The 18,257-nt window shown below is 38.1% G+C and overlaps 1 long non-coding RNA gene across 1 annotated transcript in view; it reads right to left on the bottom strand.

Moving 5' to 3' along the window:
• Window positions 1-1,402: 1,402 nt before the first annotated feature.
• The window catches only part of LOC144582204 (uncharacterized), a 31,471-nt gene continuing 14,616 nt past the window's right edge, over window positions 1,403-18,257 (bottom strand). Inside the window, exons 2-3 of the long non-coding RNA XR_013534543.1 lie at window positions 5,978-6,035; window positions 1,403-3,895 (exon numbers count right to left, since the gene is read on the bottom strand). This is a non-coding gene — a long non-coding RNA (uncharacterized LOC144582204). The remainder of the gene's footprint in view (window positions 3,896-5,977; window positions 6,036-18,257) is intronic.

Raw genomic sequence — 18,257 nt, forward strand, 5'->3', positions numbered from 1 at the left:
TTATATAATACCCTTTATTTTCAGCCATAAGAATTATTTTAATAAAATATAATGTGATATGTTTTCTTTTCAGCTAAAGGACTTTAATCCTTTGAAGAGTGAGAAATAGAGAAGTTCCCAAAAACTGCACCGCAAAATTATTTTCTACTTCCTAGCAGCAAAATGAGAACATTTTAAGACGAAAATTTCCTTTAATATTTTTCTCTTTCACCAGGACAAAAAGTGACATTTTAATAAAACAGCATCAATTTGAGAAACTGCTAATGTTTATACAGAGTTATGTTCTTACATTCAAAATTACTCAGGCCCAATAATTACTCTCTCCCTGATAACAACAGTTTAATCAAGGAGGTAATTTTTAATGCAATCCAATCTAACGTCTATGCTTTCTTTAAAAATTGCCACAAACTTCTCAATCAACTGGCATTCACAGTATAAAACTGAGAGCTAAAAATAAAATCCTAAGCCCCCAACCAACTGAATGGGCCCCTTCTTGGCCAAGGGAACCCAGAGAAACTTTAAAAACTGAGTTCTTGGCCATGACAGGACAGGAGGTTGGACATACATTGGTATATCCCTATTTTTGTGCTTTAGACACAACAGGTCAGCATTAGTGTTAAAATAGAGTTCATAAGACTGATGGCATGGACTCTGTGGCACTAAGAGACCCAACTGCAAACAGGACCTAAGACGACTCAGTCAAGGATTCAGCAACGTACTCCTACACTTCAAGAATAAACTATGTTCTAATTGCCACAGGTTTTTCTTCTTCTATAGAAGCTAAATAATCACGGGCCTTAAGAGAAGCAATATTGAAATAATTGCAGCTCCTCCCCCACCAGATGCTAACTCACTGATCCCCTGTTCCACAAGCCATAACTACAGCTTTGATTGGACAAGACCAATTTCAGTAACTCTCCTGATAAGAGGCCAGAGACCATGGACTGGTCCCAGCCAGTTTAAAGAGGCTGTACACTTGAGTGTCTTCATGTCCCTGCTTCACCTTGTGACATATAAGGCCTGACTGTAATGCATATAAATGTCACACCTCCACACCAAAGTGAACATGGGATGCATGAAACATGCATGTTTGTTCATGTGTCAGGCCCTGCTTCATGAATATCCATAGCTCCTCCTCTAACCTGTTGAATATGTGTACTAGGCCAACCCATTTAGCATAAATCCCAGCCCCACACTCCCCGCCCTCAAAGTGCCTGCTTCAGGTGCCAGAGATTACACTTCCAAATCTGTCAGGATGACAGCCCCCCTACAGGCTGTAACCCATTTATAATAAAGAAAATCTCCCTTCCAAATTTACAGAACTTAGGATTTTTCAATTGACAAAACTTTTGAAATCTACATAGGTTGACAAAACAAGGCAAACAAGAATCCATGCTCATTAAATTGGCTTCAATTTACTTCAATATTATGGAAGTTCTTCCATATATTATTTACATTATGTTCCTTTTATATAATACATTTTAAAAATCACAAGATTAATGAACATGAATCATGATTAAAGACATCAGAAAAACTTCACTGGGGATATGCCATACACAACTTTGATATTACTGTAGCTTTTGGAAAACTCATTCAAGAAAAAATAGTTTTGATGCCCTCCTTTTTCCAAGTAAAATCAAAATACTCATCATTATGGTGCTCTTAAAAATCTCTTATCAAAACTAGCATCAACGCATTGCAATACAATGTCATAAAAAGCTCACCTGTCTTTACAATTCATAAATTGAACTTCTAGTTCAAAGATATGGTTTAAAGTCAGAATATCTTTCTTATTTTCTGGGGAGTGTTCTGAAAGCCACAAACAGAATGAGAATAAGACATGCAAACTTATTTGTGGTCAAACTAGGCAAGAGAAAACCCCACATCATCAAATAAATGGAAAGGTTGCCAAAAGCAGAGATTTAAGTGGAGACAGGATGGCAGAAAGTGAAGGGGGAAAAAGGCTGTGACCCTGGATCTCGAACAAGCCAGCAAAGTATATTTCTTGGTAGTGAGAGACAAGGGCAAAATAAAAGTTATTCATTTGCAGCCGTAGGATAAATGCACAAACTAGCATCAAGAGCTTCCCCAGAGCTAAAAAGCAGAGGGTGTTGGACTGCATGAGAAATCACATAGACAGCATATTTACAGGAAGCAGCTTATCTTTTTAGCAATGGGAGAATAACAAAGATAGAATTCGATGAAAACTTTATGGGAGCTATCTCTAAGGGCTGGAAAGAAGTAAAGACTATGTATGACCTCACACAAGAATCCTGGGTCACGGGGAAAATTCCAGCTAGCCCAGAACATAGCCCTAGTTCCTCCCCAACATGAAACTTCTGAAAACGGCTGGTCCAAGGAAAATTCTCCTCAACCAGCTATGAGTAATCAAAGGGAAGCATCACAAGAACTATTCCAAATAGACATGATGGGAGTAGGGAGAGAGTAAAAGGAAAAGAAAATAAACGGTAGGCGGCGAACATTCACTGACAAGTAGCGGATGAAAAGAGTGACCAACGCTATTGACAATTTAAAAATCCTTGAATCAACTGCCCTTCTGAAGCAACTGCAGTCAAAACATAGTGAAGAGTTCATAAAAAGACAGAAGAAAATAAAGCATGAACTAGCAAATTTCAGAAAAGAATTAAAAGAAAAATCATGACAGAAATAAAAGTTAAAATGACGGAAGCACAAAGTATGATAGATATTGGATAGGATATTGAAGACGGAACTAGGGAAAACAACAAGAAATGGAAATTGACACCCCAACATATTCAAAATATTAAGAAGAAAATTATGGGTACCTAAAAAAGACCAAGTCTACAGCCATACCACACTGAACATGCCTGATCTCATCTAAAAGAAATCAAGAGAAAAACATAAAATAATTAAGTAAAGCAAATTATTTCCAAAAATAAAAGATATGTTAAATTTATATATTAAATGGACATCACATCCCAGCAGAAACTGACCCAGTGTTTCAACAGCAAGACATACTCTGAACTTGCTGTATTTCAAAAATAATGAAATAATACTTTAGAAAACAAACTAAGTTATCAAATCATTTATATGAGAAAAAATATTCTTACTATCCTTGTACTTCTTCACAGCAATATTCAATTCTCAGAAATGCTAGGAGAACTTCAAAATCCTCAAAGAAAAAACAATGTGACCCATGAATTTTGTAGACAGACTGTCAGACATAAAGGCAACAGTCACAGCGCTACTATAAGCAATGAACTCGGAATACTGTTTTTATAATAAGCCTTCTTGAAGAGTATATTTTAGAAAAAAAACCTTAACCATGAGATGACTGGTTAAACAGACAGAGATGTAAGAGAACTAATGGTAGAATTAGAACTAAAAATGTATAAAATAAAAAAGCGGTAGAACAAAAATTAAATGCCATAAGCCCTGATGATGTAGACATTATATATTTTACAAAAATTGAAAGAGGAAAGAAAAACAATGTGAGAGGCAGTGTAAGCTCATAGATTCAAAAAAAGAGTAACAGATATAATGACTGAGTTTGATGGGCTTTATAGAAACAAAGAAATGGCCAGAATCTCCTCAAGCATTTGGAAATTAAACAACATACATGTAAATAACTCATGAGTCAAAGAGGAAATTACAAGGATGCACATTTAATTGGACAAAAATGAAGGTACAACATATCAAAGTTTGTAGGACACAACTAAAATAACAGAACTGACACTAAATATGCCTGCCATATTAATAAATATAAATGGGAAAACTTACTTTTAAAAAGAAGCTGTTCAAGTCCAGGCATGGTGGCTCACTCATGTAGTCCCAGAACTTTGGGAGGCCAAGGCAGGAGGATCACTTGAGCCTAAGAGTTCCAGACCAACCTGGGCAATATGGTGAAACCCTGTTGCTACAAGAAATGCAAAAATTAGCCAGGCATCTGGTGGTATGCATCTGTGGTCCCAGCTACTTGGGAAGATGAGGTGAAAAGGTTGCTTGCACCTGGGAGGTTGAGGCTGCAGGAATCTATGATCATGCCACTGCACTCCAGCCTGGGAAACAAAGCAAGCCCTGTCTCAAAAAAAAAAGAGAAATCCAAAGCAAACCTTAAATCTATGTCCAATACTAACACACATCTAAACAAAGTGACTCTGAAAATCAGAAAATTAAAGGATAAACAAATCACCAAGAAAATGCAAAAGGACAATTTCAATTTTGTACACGACTGAAAGCAAGATTAAATTTGTGGCAAAAGTCCTAAGAGAATAAGAGAGCAATCTGAAAAGAAGATACAATCATTTCTGTTATTTATGCACCAAAAAAACATATTCATAGAGCATACATATTACATATATTACAAATATGTTTATTCATAGAACAAATATTTATAAAGCATAAACCGATATCCAAGTCTCTCAAAAACTTCATGGGTTGTCTAAATATTTGATCACTTTTAGGTTGACAGATATACCCATATGAAATACGCTTCCCTATCTAGAATTAATTACAGGTGCTATGAGAAAGTCACAAGATCATATCGATAAACATTTTAGGAGCCATTTTATGCAGATGAAAGGATCTACTGAGTCTCCATTAGATGAAATTCATAGGTTCTTAGATATAGTATTTTTATCATCATTTGTTTAGATATTCTAAAATTTTGGTTTTGGTTTCAAAGATTTCAGTCAAAAGTTATTTGCATTTTGTTTTGTTTTGTTTTGTATTTGAGACAGAGTCTCGCACTGTGGCCCAGGCTGTAGTGCGGTGGTGCGATCTTGGCTCCCTGCAATCTCTGCCTCCTGGGTTCAAGCAATTCTCCTGCCTCAGCCTCCTGTGTACCTGGGACGACAGGCATGCGCCGCCACACCCAGTTAATTTTTTTGGATTTTTAGTAGAGACGGTTTTTCACCATGTTGACCTGGATGGTCTGGAACTCCTGACCTCGTGATCCGCCCACCTCGGCCTCCCAAAGTGCTGGGATTACAGGCGTGATCCACTGTGCCCAGCCAGTCAAAAGGTCTTTAACAGATCATTTAAATTTTCTGATTGATGGAGGCTTTTTATTTTCAGCCTTTATTTTAATTATGTACCAGAATTATTGCATTGTGATAAGTAGATGTTTTCATACTATTTCTTCTTATAGAACTTACTGAAATAAATCATTAAAAGTACTGCCAGCCAAGATTAAGACTATAATTATTTAAGATGTCAAAGACTTTTGGCCTCCTCCAATTTCTACTGGTAGGAGTAGGCTAAAATAGCATATTCATTAATGCTTGCTTCAGAAGTGGCTAAGGAATATGAGGATAAAGGAAGAACTTTCCAGCCGGCAGTCAAGAGCCATGGGAAACAATAAAATGGAACATACCCCCAGGAAACAAAACGTAAGCTAATAAGGAAAGATACTCTACTCCCAAGGTAAGGGAACCAGACAATATTTGCCCATAGGATTTGAGGATTGCTACAGACCAGTGATGACCACACACTTCCTCAGCATCCTCTTTTGAATGGGTATACCTGTGGAAGTTAGCCTGTTCCTGCTCTATCACTGCATGTTAGAAAAGTAAGAGGAAATAATTCCTTTAAATTCATAGTTCTTTCAGTCAAGGGAACCGACTTCAAAACTAACATAAATTAAATCCCAGATATCATAATTGTATGAGACATTGGCATGATTTTTGTAAGACTAAGTATATTTTGTAAGTGGGAGGTATGTAAAAATAAATAAATAAAAGAGCGGAACTGTGGTAGAATAAATTGTTGTCTTTCATTCTTTATGCCCACTCAGTATTAGAATTATAATTATACACACACACACACACACACACATATGCACACATATAATTAGCCACTTCCATTGCCATGTAACCTTATAGAAATACCAACTATATTGGGCAGAGTGTATTTTCTCACACTGTTAATGTTGGTTTTAACCACAGAACTTGTCCTGGACATGAAATATGGACATAAATGACAGCATGCAAGTACCAACCTGGATGACTCAAGAGGTATCAGGTGTCCATTTGTCCTCTTGTGCTACTGCCATTCATCTTTTGTTTGAGAGCATTAAAAAAAAAAAAAACTTCTAAACATTTTTAATGAAGTAATATTAACACCAAAATTCAACAAAGATTAAATAGAAAAGTATAGATCAAACTTTTATATGAATAGAAAAAGCTTTAATAAAATATTAACAGATAATATCCAGCTATAATAGGATAACACATCTAACTTAGTGAACTTTATCCTAGAAATAAAAAATTTATCAATAATAATATTATTAATGCTTCACCATATATTCTAAGAATAAAATTAATAATAATCATATAATTATATAGTATAATTTCCATGAGTGATACTGAAATTGTGTTTAATAAATTCAATATATATTCTTAGTCAAGATTCTTAAGAGAAACAGATGAATACTCTTTTAACATGATAAAATGAATCTTTCTCAATCCAAATCTAACCTCACACTTAAGAAATACACTTAAAATTGGGAGACCGACTCAAGATGGCATGGAGAAAACAACCCAGGATTGAAGCTCTCGGTGAACGTGCGGAGGGTGACTCAGGGCTGCATTTTCAGACGGATCTTTGTTGCCCACAGAACAGGGAAATTCCCAGGTATAAAAGAGACGTGGAATGCCAGCGAAGCGGTTTTGGCTGGTGCAGCCGGTGGCCGGCGCTGCAGCGCAGCGGTGCTCCACAGCGCTCCGCACAAAGCGTACTGGTCTGGGTGCCCTGTTGAACCGGCAATCTGAGACTTGAGAGGGCAAATTGGCATATCCATCTGATTGAACGGGTCTTGGACAGTGAGCCAGGCCAGGAGAGTCCAGGGAAACGGTGTTTGGGCCGGGGCAGTGAAACAAACAAAACGGCGATTCCAAACTCTCTGGGTGGAGAGTTCCACTGAGGGCACAGCTGAACCCAGGATGGTGCAGCTTGGTGGGGGAGGGGCGTTTGCCATTACCAAGGCAACCTGCCCCTACTGAGGTACACTCCCATTGCTAACGCAGCCTGCCGTTGCCAAGGCAACCTGCCACAACAGAGAGACTCCGCCGCAGGGCGTAACCCATGGCAGCAGGGCGGACCCCACAGCAGCAGGGCAGAGCCTGCAGCAACAGGGCAGACCTCACACCAGCAGGGCAGAGCCTCAGCAGGCAAATAGTGACTAGACTGCCTCCTAGCTGGGCAGGACAGCACAACAGATACATAAAGAAAACCCCAACACCCCGAGACAGAGCATCTGAGAAAAAAGGGGTTTTTTTATGAGTTCTGCTGCAGCAGAATTAAATGTAGCAGCCTAACAGTCCTGAAGGAACAACAGAGCTCACAGATCAGCACTTGAGCTCCTATAAAATACAGACTGTCTCCTCAAGCAGCTCCCTGACCCCTCTATATCCAGAAGACTGACCTTTGGCAGGCATCATTCTGGGACAAAGACAGCAGAAAAAGAAACTGGTAGCATCCCTCACAGTTATGCGGCCACTATAGGTGCACCCCAGACAAGCAGGGCCTGGAGTGGACCTCAGCAGTCGTACAGTGGAGGGGCTAGACTGGTAGAAGGAAAACCAAGTAACAGAAATACTTCATCATCAACAATCTGGGCGTCCACTTAGAGACCCAATCGAAAAGTCAGCAACTACGCAGACGACAGGTGGATAAATCGACAAAGATGGGAAGAAACCAGTGCAAAAAGCAGGAAAACACCTGAAACCAGAACACCGCGACTCCTACAAAGGACCAAAACTCCTCACCAGCAAGGAAACAAAGCTGGACGGAGAAGGACTGTGACAAAATGACGGAATCAGACTTCAGAAGGTGGATAATGAAAAACTTTTGTGAGCTAAAAGAACATGTTTTAAATCAATGCCAAGAATCTAAGAACCTTGAAAAAAGATTCAAGGAAATGATAACAAGAATGGATAACTTAGAGAGAAATATGAATAAATTGAAGGAGCTGAAAAACACAATACGAGAACTTCATGAAGCATGCACAAGTTTCAACAGCCGAATTGACCAAGCAGAAGAAAGAATATCAGAAGTCAAAGATCAACTCAATGAAATAAAATGAGAAACCAAGATTAGAGAAGAAAACGCAAAAAGGAATGAACAAAGTCTCCAAGAAATGTGGGACTATGTGAAGAGACCTAACCTACGTTTGATAGTTGTACGAGAATGTAATGAAGAGAAAGAATCCAAGCTGGAAAATACTCTTCAGGATACTATCCAGGAAAATTTCCCCCACCTAGCAAGACAAGCCAACTCTCAAATGCAGGAAATACAGAGAACCCCACAAAGATATTCCACAAGAAGAGCAACCCCAAGGCACATAATCGTCAGATTCACCAGGGTTGAAATAAAGGAGAAAATACTAAGGGCAGCCAGAGAGAAAGGTCGGGTCACCCACAAAGGGAAGCCCATCAGACTCACAGCAGATCTCTCGGCAGAAACTCTACAAGCCCGAAGAGAGTGGGGGCTAATATTCAACATCCTTAAAGAAAAGAACTTTCAATCCAGAATTTCATATCCAGCCAAACTGAGCTCCATAAGTGAAGGAAAAATAAAATCCTTTGCGAACAAGCAAGTACTCAGAGATTTTATCACCACCAGGTCTGCTTTACATGAGCTCCTGAAAGAGGCACTACACATAGAAAGGAACAACCAGTACCAGCCATTCCAAAATCACACTAAATGCTAAAGAGCATCAACATAATGAAGAATCTGCAACAACTAACGGGCAAAACAGCCAGCTAGCATCAAAATGGCAGTATCAAATTCACACATAACAATATTAACCCTAAATGTAAATGGACTAAATGCACCAATCAAAAGACACAGACTGGTAAATTGGATAAAAAACCAAAACCCATCAGTGTGCTGTATCCAGGAAACCCATCTCACATGCAAGGATACACAAAGGCTCAAAATAAAGGGATGGAGGAAGATTTACCAAGCACATGGACAGCAAAAAAAAGCTGGAGTTGCAATTCTCATCTCTGATAAAATAGACTTTTAAGCAAGAAAGATCAAAAGACACAAAGAAGGCCATTACATAATGGTAAAAGGATTGATACAACAAGAAGAGTTAACAATCCTAAACATATATGGACCCAATACAGGAGCACCCAGATATATAAGGCAAGTTCTTAATGACTTACAAAGAGACTTAGACTCCCACACAATAATAGTGGGAGACTTTAACACTCCACTGTCAATATTAGACAGATCAACCAGACAGAAAATCAATAAGGATATCCAGGACTTGAACTCAGACCTGGAACAAGCAAACCTGATAGACATTTACAGAACTCTCCACCCCAAATCCACAGAATATACATTCTTCTCAGCACCACATCACACCTACTCTAAAATTGACCACATCATCGGAAGTAAAGCACTCCTCAGCAAATGCAAAACAACTGAAATCATAACAAACAGTCTCTCAGACCATAGGGCAATCAAGTTAGAACTCAGAATTCAGAAACCAACCCAGAATCGCACAGCTTCATGGAAACTGAACAACTGGCTCTTGAATGTTGACTGGATAAACAATGAAATGAAGGCAGAAATAAAGAAGTTCTTCGAAACCACTGAGAACGAAGACACAACATGCCAGAATCTCTGGGACATATTTAAAGCAGTCTCTAGAGGAAAATATATAGAAATAAGTGCCCATATGAGAAGAATGGAGAGATCCAAAATTGACACCCTATCATCAAAATTGAAAGAGCTAGAGGAGCAAGATCAAAAAAACTCAAAACTTAGCAGAAGACAAGAAATAACTAAGATCAGAGCTGAACTGAAGGAGATAAAGACACAAAAAATCAATAAATCCAAGAGCTGGTGTTTTGAAAAGATCAACAAAATAGACAAACCACTAGCCAGATTGATAAAAAAGAAAAGAGAGAACAACCAAATACATGCAATAAAAAATGATAAAGGGGAAGTCACCAGAGATTCCACAGAAATTCAAACCATCATCAGAGAATATTACAAACAACTCTATGCATATAAACTAGTAAACCTGGAAGAAATGGATAAATTCCTGAACTCCTGTGTCCTCCTAAGCCTAAACCAGGAGGAAGCTGAAACTATGAATAGACCAATAACAAGGGCAGAAGTCGAGGCAGCAATTAAGAGCCTACCACACAAAAAAAGCCCAGGTCCACACGGGTTCACAGCCGAATTCTACCAGACACACAAACAGGAGCTGGTACCATTCCTTCTGAAACTATTCCAAATAATCCAAAAAGAGGGAATCCTTCCCAAATCATTTTACGAGACCAACATCATCCTGATACCAAAACCCGGCAGAGACCCAACAAGAAAAGAAAACTTCAGGCCAATATCCATGATGAACATAGATGCAAAAATCTTCAATAAAATATTGGCAAGCCGATTGCAACAGCAAATCAAAAAACTTATCCATCATGATCAAGTAGGATTCATCCCGGGGATGCAAGGCTGGTTCAACATACGCAAGTCTATAAACATAATTCACCACATAAACAGAACCAAAAAAAAAAAACCACATGATTATCTCAATTGACACAGAGAAGGCATTTGACAAAATTCGACAGCCCTTTATGCTACAAACCCTCAATAAACTCGGTATCAATGGAACGTATCTCAAAGTAATAAAAGCTATTTATGACAAACCAACAGCCAATATCATACTGAATGGGCAAAAACTGGAAGCGTTCCCTTTGAAATCCAGCACTAGACAAGGATGCCCTCTTTCCCCACTCCTATTCAATATAGTACTGGAAGTTCTAGCTAGAGCACTCAGGCAAGAAAAAGAAATAAAAGGCATTCAAATAGGAAAGGAGGAAGCCAAATTGTCTCTATTTGCAGACGACATGTTAGTATACCTAGAAGACCCCATCACCTCAGCCCAAAAACTCCTAAAACTGATAAGCAACTTCAGCAAAGTCTCAGGATATAAAATCAATGTGCAAAAATCACAAGCATTCCTCTACACTAATAACAGACTTAAAGAGAGCCAAATCAAGAACAAACTGCCATTCACAATTGCTACAAAAAGAATAAAATACCTAGTATTACAACTCACAAAGAATGTAAGGGACCTCTTCAAGGAAAACTACAAACCACTGCTCAACGAAATAAGAGAGGACACAAACAGATGGAGAAACATTCCATGTTCATGGTTAGGAAGAATTAATATCATGAAAATGGCTATACTGCCCAAAGTAATTTACAGAACCAACACTATCCCCATCAAGCTACCATTGCCTTTCTTCACAGAACTGGAAAAAACCACCATGAACTTCATATGGAACCAAAAGAGAGCCTGCATAGCCAAGTCAATTCTAAGCAAAAAGAACACAGTGGGGGGCATCACACTACCGGATTTCAAACTATACTACAAGGCTACAGTAATCAAAACAGCATGGCACTGGTACCAAAACAGAGATATAGACCAATGGAACAGAACAGAGGCACCGGAGGCAACACAACATATCTACAACCATACAATCTTTGATAAACCTGACAAAAACAAGCAATGGGGAAAGGATTCCTTGTTTAATAAATGGTGTTGGGAAAATTGGCTAGCCATGTGCAGAAAGCAGAAACTGGACCCCTTCCTGACACCTTACATTAAAATTAACTCCAGATGGATTGAAGACTTAAACATAAGACCTGGCACCATAAAAACCCTGGAAGAAAATCTAGGCAAAACTATCCAGGACATAGGAGTAGGCAAGGACTTCATGACCAAAACACCAAAAGCATTGGCAACAAAAGCCAAAATAGGCAAATGGGACCTAATCAAACTCCACAGCTTCTGCATGGCAAAAGAAACAGTCACTAGAGTGAATCGGCAACCAACAGAATGGGAAAAATTTTTGCAGTTTACCCATCTGACAAAGGGCTGATATCCAGAATTTACAAAGAACTGAAACAGATTTATAGGAAAAAAACAAGTCCATTGAAAAATGGGCAAAGGATATGAACAGACACTTTACAAAAGAAGACATACATTAGGCCAACAAACACATGAAAAAATGGTCATCATCACTGGTCATTAGAGAGATGCAAATCAAAACCACATTGAGATACCATCTCACGCCAGTTAGAATGGTGATCATTAAAAAATCTGGAGACAACAGATGCTGGAGAGGATGTGGAGAAAAAGGAACACTTTTACACTGTTGGTGGGAGTGCAAATTAGTTCAACCATTGTGGAAGACGGTGTGGCGATTCCTCAAGGCCTTAGAAATAGAAATTCCATTTGACCCAGCAATCCCATTACTGGGTATATATCCAAAGGACTATAAATCGTTCTACTATAAGGACACATGCACACGAATGTTCATTGCAGCACTGTTTACAATAGCAAAGACCTGGAACCAACCCAAATGCCCACTGATGATAGACTGGAATGGGAAAATGTGGCACATATACACCATGGAATATTATGCAGCAATCAGAAATGATGAGTTCGTGTCGTTTGTAGGGACAGGGATGAATCTGGAGAACATCATTCTCAGCAAACTGACACAAGAACAGAAAATGAAATACTGCATATTCTCACTCATACGTGGGTGATGAAAAATGAGAACACATGGACACAGGGAGGGGAGCACTACACACTGGGGTCTATTGGGGGAAAAGGGGAGGGACAGCATGGGGGAGAGCTGGGGGGGGGATAGTCTGGGGAGAAATGCCAAATGTGGGTGAAGAGGAGAAAGGAAGCAAGACACACTGCCATGTGTGTACCTATGCAACTGTCTTGCATGTTCTGCACATGTACCCCAAAACCTAAAATGCAATAAAAACATTAAAAAAAAAAAAAGAAATACACTTAAAATCAGGAATAAAACTTGAATGTTCATTATCCGTGCTTTTGTTGTTGTTGTTGTTGTTGTTCCAAATATGGTATGTATGAACATTATTATACATATATCATCATGAGTATAAATATGAATTGCACTTGGATACATACTTAGAAGTAGAATTTCTGTATCATAGAATTATTGATGGTTCCATTTTATAAGACAATGACTGTTTTCCAAAAGGATTACACCAAATTATTCCCCTACATCCGTTAATTGATGGGAGATCTTATTGACCTATATTCTCACATACATTTGATAACCTCAAATGTCTTTATTTCTACTATAGGCTGTTATTTTAGTACAAAAGAAAATAGCATTAATTATACACTATGTGTCAGCAGTTTCACATGTGCTATCCCATTCTAACTCTGTATTATAATCATTCTCATTTTACAGATGAATTTTGTTCAAAGTCATAAAGCTCCCCCAGCAGGCAGCCCTTCTTACAAATCTAGTAGAGAAGTGGAAGTTTACAACCGCTGTGGAGCAGCCCTTCAAGGAAAGTAGAAAGTGGTAAAGAGATACTCCCAAGTCACATACAAAATGTGTTGTTCAGTTAAAGCAAAATAAGTGGGAAGCCATTAGCCTAAGACTGTGTACTTTTAGTTCCTATATAACACCACAACCTAACTTGTACAGAAACAAATCAAACAGTTTATTTTTTGTAACTCGTAGCTGGATTTCATCCAATCACAAACAGCTGAGTTTCAGCCAATCACAGGCAGTCAGTTGATCAGATCATGCCTAAAATAAGGCAAACTAAGGCAAATGTCTAACTATAACCAGTCAGGTGAGTTCTCTACTTTGCTACCATGTTCAGCCTTTAAAAGCCTGCTGCTCATGCTTCTGTGCTGAACTCTCTGAACCTCTTCTGGTTCTGAGTGCTGCCCAATTCATGAATCATTCTTTGCTCAAATAAACCATTAAATATAATTTGTCTAAAGTTTTTCTTTTAACATTTTGATGTCAGAAGCAGAATGCAGAAGAGACTTCCAGTGATCCCCAGGAGCATTGAGTGATGAAGCAAAGGTACCCCCTAGGCCCACTGTTTCCATCACACTGTCATCATAACTGGAGGTTGTAGGTGAGTCTCCTCCAAATTCAAGCTCTGTGAATTTGCATTTTGAGCTCTTCAACTTTTTTGAGTAATTATTTTGCTAGAGTTTGGGATAGGATTAGAGCCAATAAATAATTATACTGGGTCGAGTTAGAGGCCTCAGGTAGGTACCTTTTGAAAATGGATTCCTCCAAATGTAAGGAATCTGGAAATCCAAGAGTCTGGGACTCCACTTTCTGAGATATCAGTTAATTTTATGTACCAAATTTATGGGCCCAGAACCAGTGTATTTTTGGAAAAAATAGGTTTAGCATTACTAAAGATAACTTGGAATTACAGTAGCCACAGTAGAGAAGTTTTCATTTTGAGGAGCATTTGAAAAGAAAGAATCCAAAACATTTCAAAAACAATGGGCTGTATTTTTGATTGGCATGCACAGGTTTCTAACAGATTAAATGAATCAGAAACTGCCTTTCTAAAAGACTCCTTACAAAACACAAATGAGAGATATTAAAAATCTTTTGCACAAATATAAGTTAAAAACTTCAGTCATGAGGATGGATAATCTTGTTCCATTTTTTTCTTGGCCTCAGAAAAACAATTTGGATACAGATGCTTTTTAATAAGTTAATAAACTTTGTACTCTAGTACCTGGCATATGGCTAAAATTTAAAATAAAAGCTTTAAGATCTGCCTTGGTCTGTATGCTTATTTATATCTGTCTATAGGAATGTTATGTGTGACATTTTACTACCTCTGGATAGTATTGACAAAATTAATTTGTAAAAGAGCTCTATTATAACTGCTAAATTTAAAAAAAAAAAAAGCTCTTATATTGTTAACTATTCCTTAAAAGTTCAGAAAGGTAGAAGCTAACCTAAAATGTTTTTCAAGTTCATGTGATCTGGGAGAATTTTCAGTAACTAAAATTTGTTAAAGCTTGTCAGTTTGATAAAAATAGGCATGTCTTTAGAGTCATCAGCATTAAATACAGATGTACGAACTTCTACCTAAGTTTACTAGTAAAATAAGCTCATATTACCACTATATTAAAAAACATGTCAGTAAGAAACATAGTTTGGCCAGGCGCATTGGCTCACACCTATAATTCCAGCACTTCAGGAGGCCGAGGTGAGTGGATTCCCTGAGGTGAGGAGTTTAAGACCATCCTGGCTAACATAGTGAAACCCTGTCTCTACTAAAAATACAAAAATGAACTGGGTGTGGTGGCACACGCATGTAGTCCCAGCTTCTCAGGAAGTTGAGGCAGGAGAATTGTTTGAACCCAAGAGACAGAGGTTGCAGTGAGTCAAGATGGTGCCACTGCACTCCAGCCTGGGCAACAAAGCAAAACTCCATCTCCAAAAAAAAAAGAAAGAAAGGAAAAGAGAAAAAAGAAAGGCAAAGAAAAGAAAAATAAGATAATGGCAGTTTATTATCTCATTTTCATAACATTCGAGGACAATTGTTTTTTTTAAGTGACTTAAACAGATATAATTGAGATAAAATTCCTGTATAAAAGATGTCCTCCCTATACAGGGAGGTTTTAACATTCTTATCATCAATTAAGTGGAGGCTGAGGGAAATCTGTACAAACAATGATTTAATCCTCAGGCCTAGCCAAAAACCAAAAGACAGATAAAATTTCACCTCCCTATAGCTTCTTAATACACAAAAACTAAAGATAGCTGGGTCTGCTAATAAACATGTCCTGTGCCACATTGAAAAATTGTACCATGAAGAAGCAGATGCTTCTAGAATTATAAAACGATGTTAAATCGCAAAATGCTGGCACGTTGCAGGCAGTTCACAATTGCTTCCTTCCTTATTTTCATTGTAAATTATCAGTTAAAACCTCTAATTAATATATGTAACTAAAATCACTAGAAATAAGGGAAACATCATATGCCAGTATACAAGGAAGATAAGATGTGGTTTTTGTAAGGTAACCTATGAAGTATGTGTTCTGCCTTGTTAAGGGAAAAGAAGAGTAATTTTTAACCCAAAATAGAATGACTGGTTGTTCCATGAGGAGAAAGAGGAAAAATGTAGGACAAAAACTAAATGGATACAATACAGTTGTAGGTTTGTGAAAGAGGAATCTTAGTAAAGCAATTTTATGTGTAATAAGCTGGCTAAAAATTAAAGAGAATTATATATATATATATTTTAATTGTACTTCAGGTTCTGGGTTACATGTGCAGATCACGCAGGATTGTTGCATAGGTACATAATGGCAATGTGGTTTGTTGCCTCCATCCCCCCATCACCTCTCTGGCATTTCTCCCCAGGTTATCCCCCACCCAACCTTCCCACTCCCCTGCTGTCCCCCCCAGCCCCTGCCAACAGAACCCAGTGTGTGATGCTCCCCTCCTGGTGTCCATGTGTTCTCATTGTTCAACACCTGCCTATGAGTGAGAACATGTGGTGTTTGATTTTCCGTTCTTGTGTCAGTTTGCTGAGAATGATGGCTTCCAGATTCATCCATGTCCCTACAAAGGACACAAACTCATCATTTTTCATCGCTGCATAGTATTCTGTGGTGTATATGTGCCACATTTTCCTTGTTCAGTGTTTCATTGATAGGCATTTTGGTTGGTTCCAGGTTTTTGCTATTGTAAATAGTGCCACAATGAACTTATGTGTGCATGTGTCTTTATAACAGAACGATTTATAATCCTTTGGGTATATAACCAGTAATGGGATTACTGGGTCAAATGGAATTTCTATTTCTAGGTCCTTGAGAAAACGGAACATTGTCTTCCACAATGGTTGAACTAATTACACTCCCACCAACAACGTAAAAGTATTCCTTTCTCCACATCTTCTCCAGCATCTGTTGTCTCCAGATTTTTAATGATTGCCATTCTAACAGGCATGAGATGGTATCTCAATGTGGTTTTGATTTGCATTTCTCTAATGACCAGTGATGATGAGTATTTTTTCATGTTTGTTGACCTCATATATGTCTTCTTTTGAAAAGTGTCTGTTCATAGACTTCACCCACTTTTGGATGGGTTTGTGTGTTTGTTTCTTGTAAATCTGTTTTAGTTCTTTGTAGATTCTGGATATTAGCCCTTTGTCAGATGGGTAGACTGCAAAAAAATTTTCCCATTCTGTTGGTTGCCAGTTCACTCTAATGATTGTATCTTCTGCTGTATAGAAGCTCTGGAGTTTAATTAGGTTCCATTTGTCTATTTTGGTTTTTGTTGCCAATGCTTTTGGTGTTTTAGTCATGAAGTCCTTGCCTATGCCTATGTCCTGAATGGTTTTGCCTAGGTTTTCTTCTAGGATTTTTATGGGATTAGGTCTTATGTTTAAGTCATTAGTCCATCTGGAGTTAATTTTAGTGTAAGGTGTCAGGAAGGGGTCCAGTATCAGCTTTATACACATGGCTATCCAGTTTTCCCAACACCATTTATTAAACAGGGAATCCTTTCCCCATTTCTTGTTTTTGTCGGGTTTGTCAAAGATCAGATAGTTGTAGATGTGTGGCATTGCCTCTGAGGCCTCTGTTCTGTTCCATTGGTCTATATCTCTGTTTTGGTACCAGTACCATGCTATAGCCTTGTAGTATTCTTTGAAGTCAGGTAGTGTGATGCCTCTGGCTTTGTTCTTTTTGTTTAGGATTGTCTTGGCTATGTGGGCTCTCTTTTGGTCCATATGAAGTTTAAGGTTGTTTTTTCCAGTTCTGTGAAGGTCATTTGTAGCTTGATGGAGATAGCATTGAATTTATCAATTACTTTGGACAGTATGGCCATTTTCACAATATTGATTCTTCCTAACCATTAGCATGGAATATTTCTCCATCTGTTTGTGTCCTTTCTTATTTCCTTGAACAGTGGTTTGCAGTTCTCCTTGAAGAGGTCCTTTACATCCTTTGTTAGTTGTATTCGTAGGTATTTTATTCTCTTTGTAGCAATTTTGAATGACAGTTTGCTCATGACTTGGCTCTCTGTTAGTCTGTTACTGGTGTTAGGAATGCTTGTGATTTCTGCACATTGATTTTGTATCCTGACACTGCTGAAGTTGCTTATCAGTTTAAGGAGATTTTGGGCTGAGATGACAGGGTTTTCTAAATATACAATCATGTCTGCAAATAGAGACAATTTTACTTCCTTGTTTCCTAACTGAATGCCCTTTTTTTTTTCTTGCCTGATTGCTCTGTCTAGAACTTCCAATACTATCTTGAACAGGAGTGGTGAGAGAGGGCATCCTTGTCTAGTTCCAGATTTCAAAGGGTATCCTTCCAGTTTTTGCCTATTCAGTATGATATTGGCTGTAGGTCTGTCATAAATAGCTTTTATTATTTTGAGATGTGTTTCTTTGACACCTAGTTCATTGAAAGT

Source organism: Callithrix jacchus, chromosome 1, assembly GCF_049354715.1.
Source record: "Callithrix jacchus isolate 240 chromosome 1, calJac240_pri, whole genome shotgun sequence".
Classification (NCBI taxonomy): domain Eukaryota; kingdom Metazoa; phylum Chordata; class Mammalia; order Primates; family Cebidae; genus Callithrix; species Callithrix jacchus.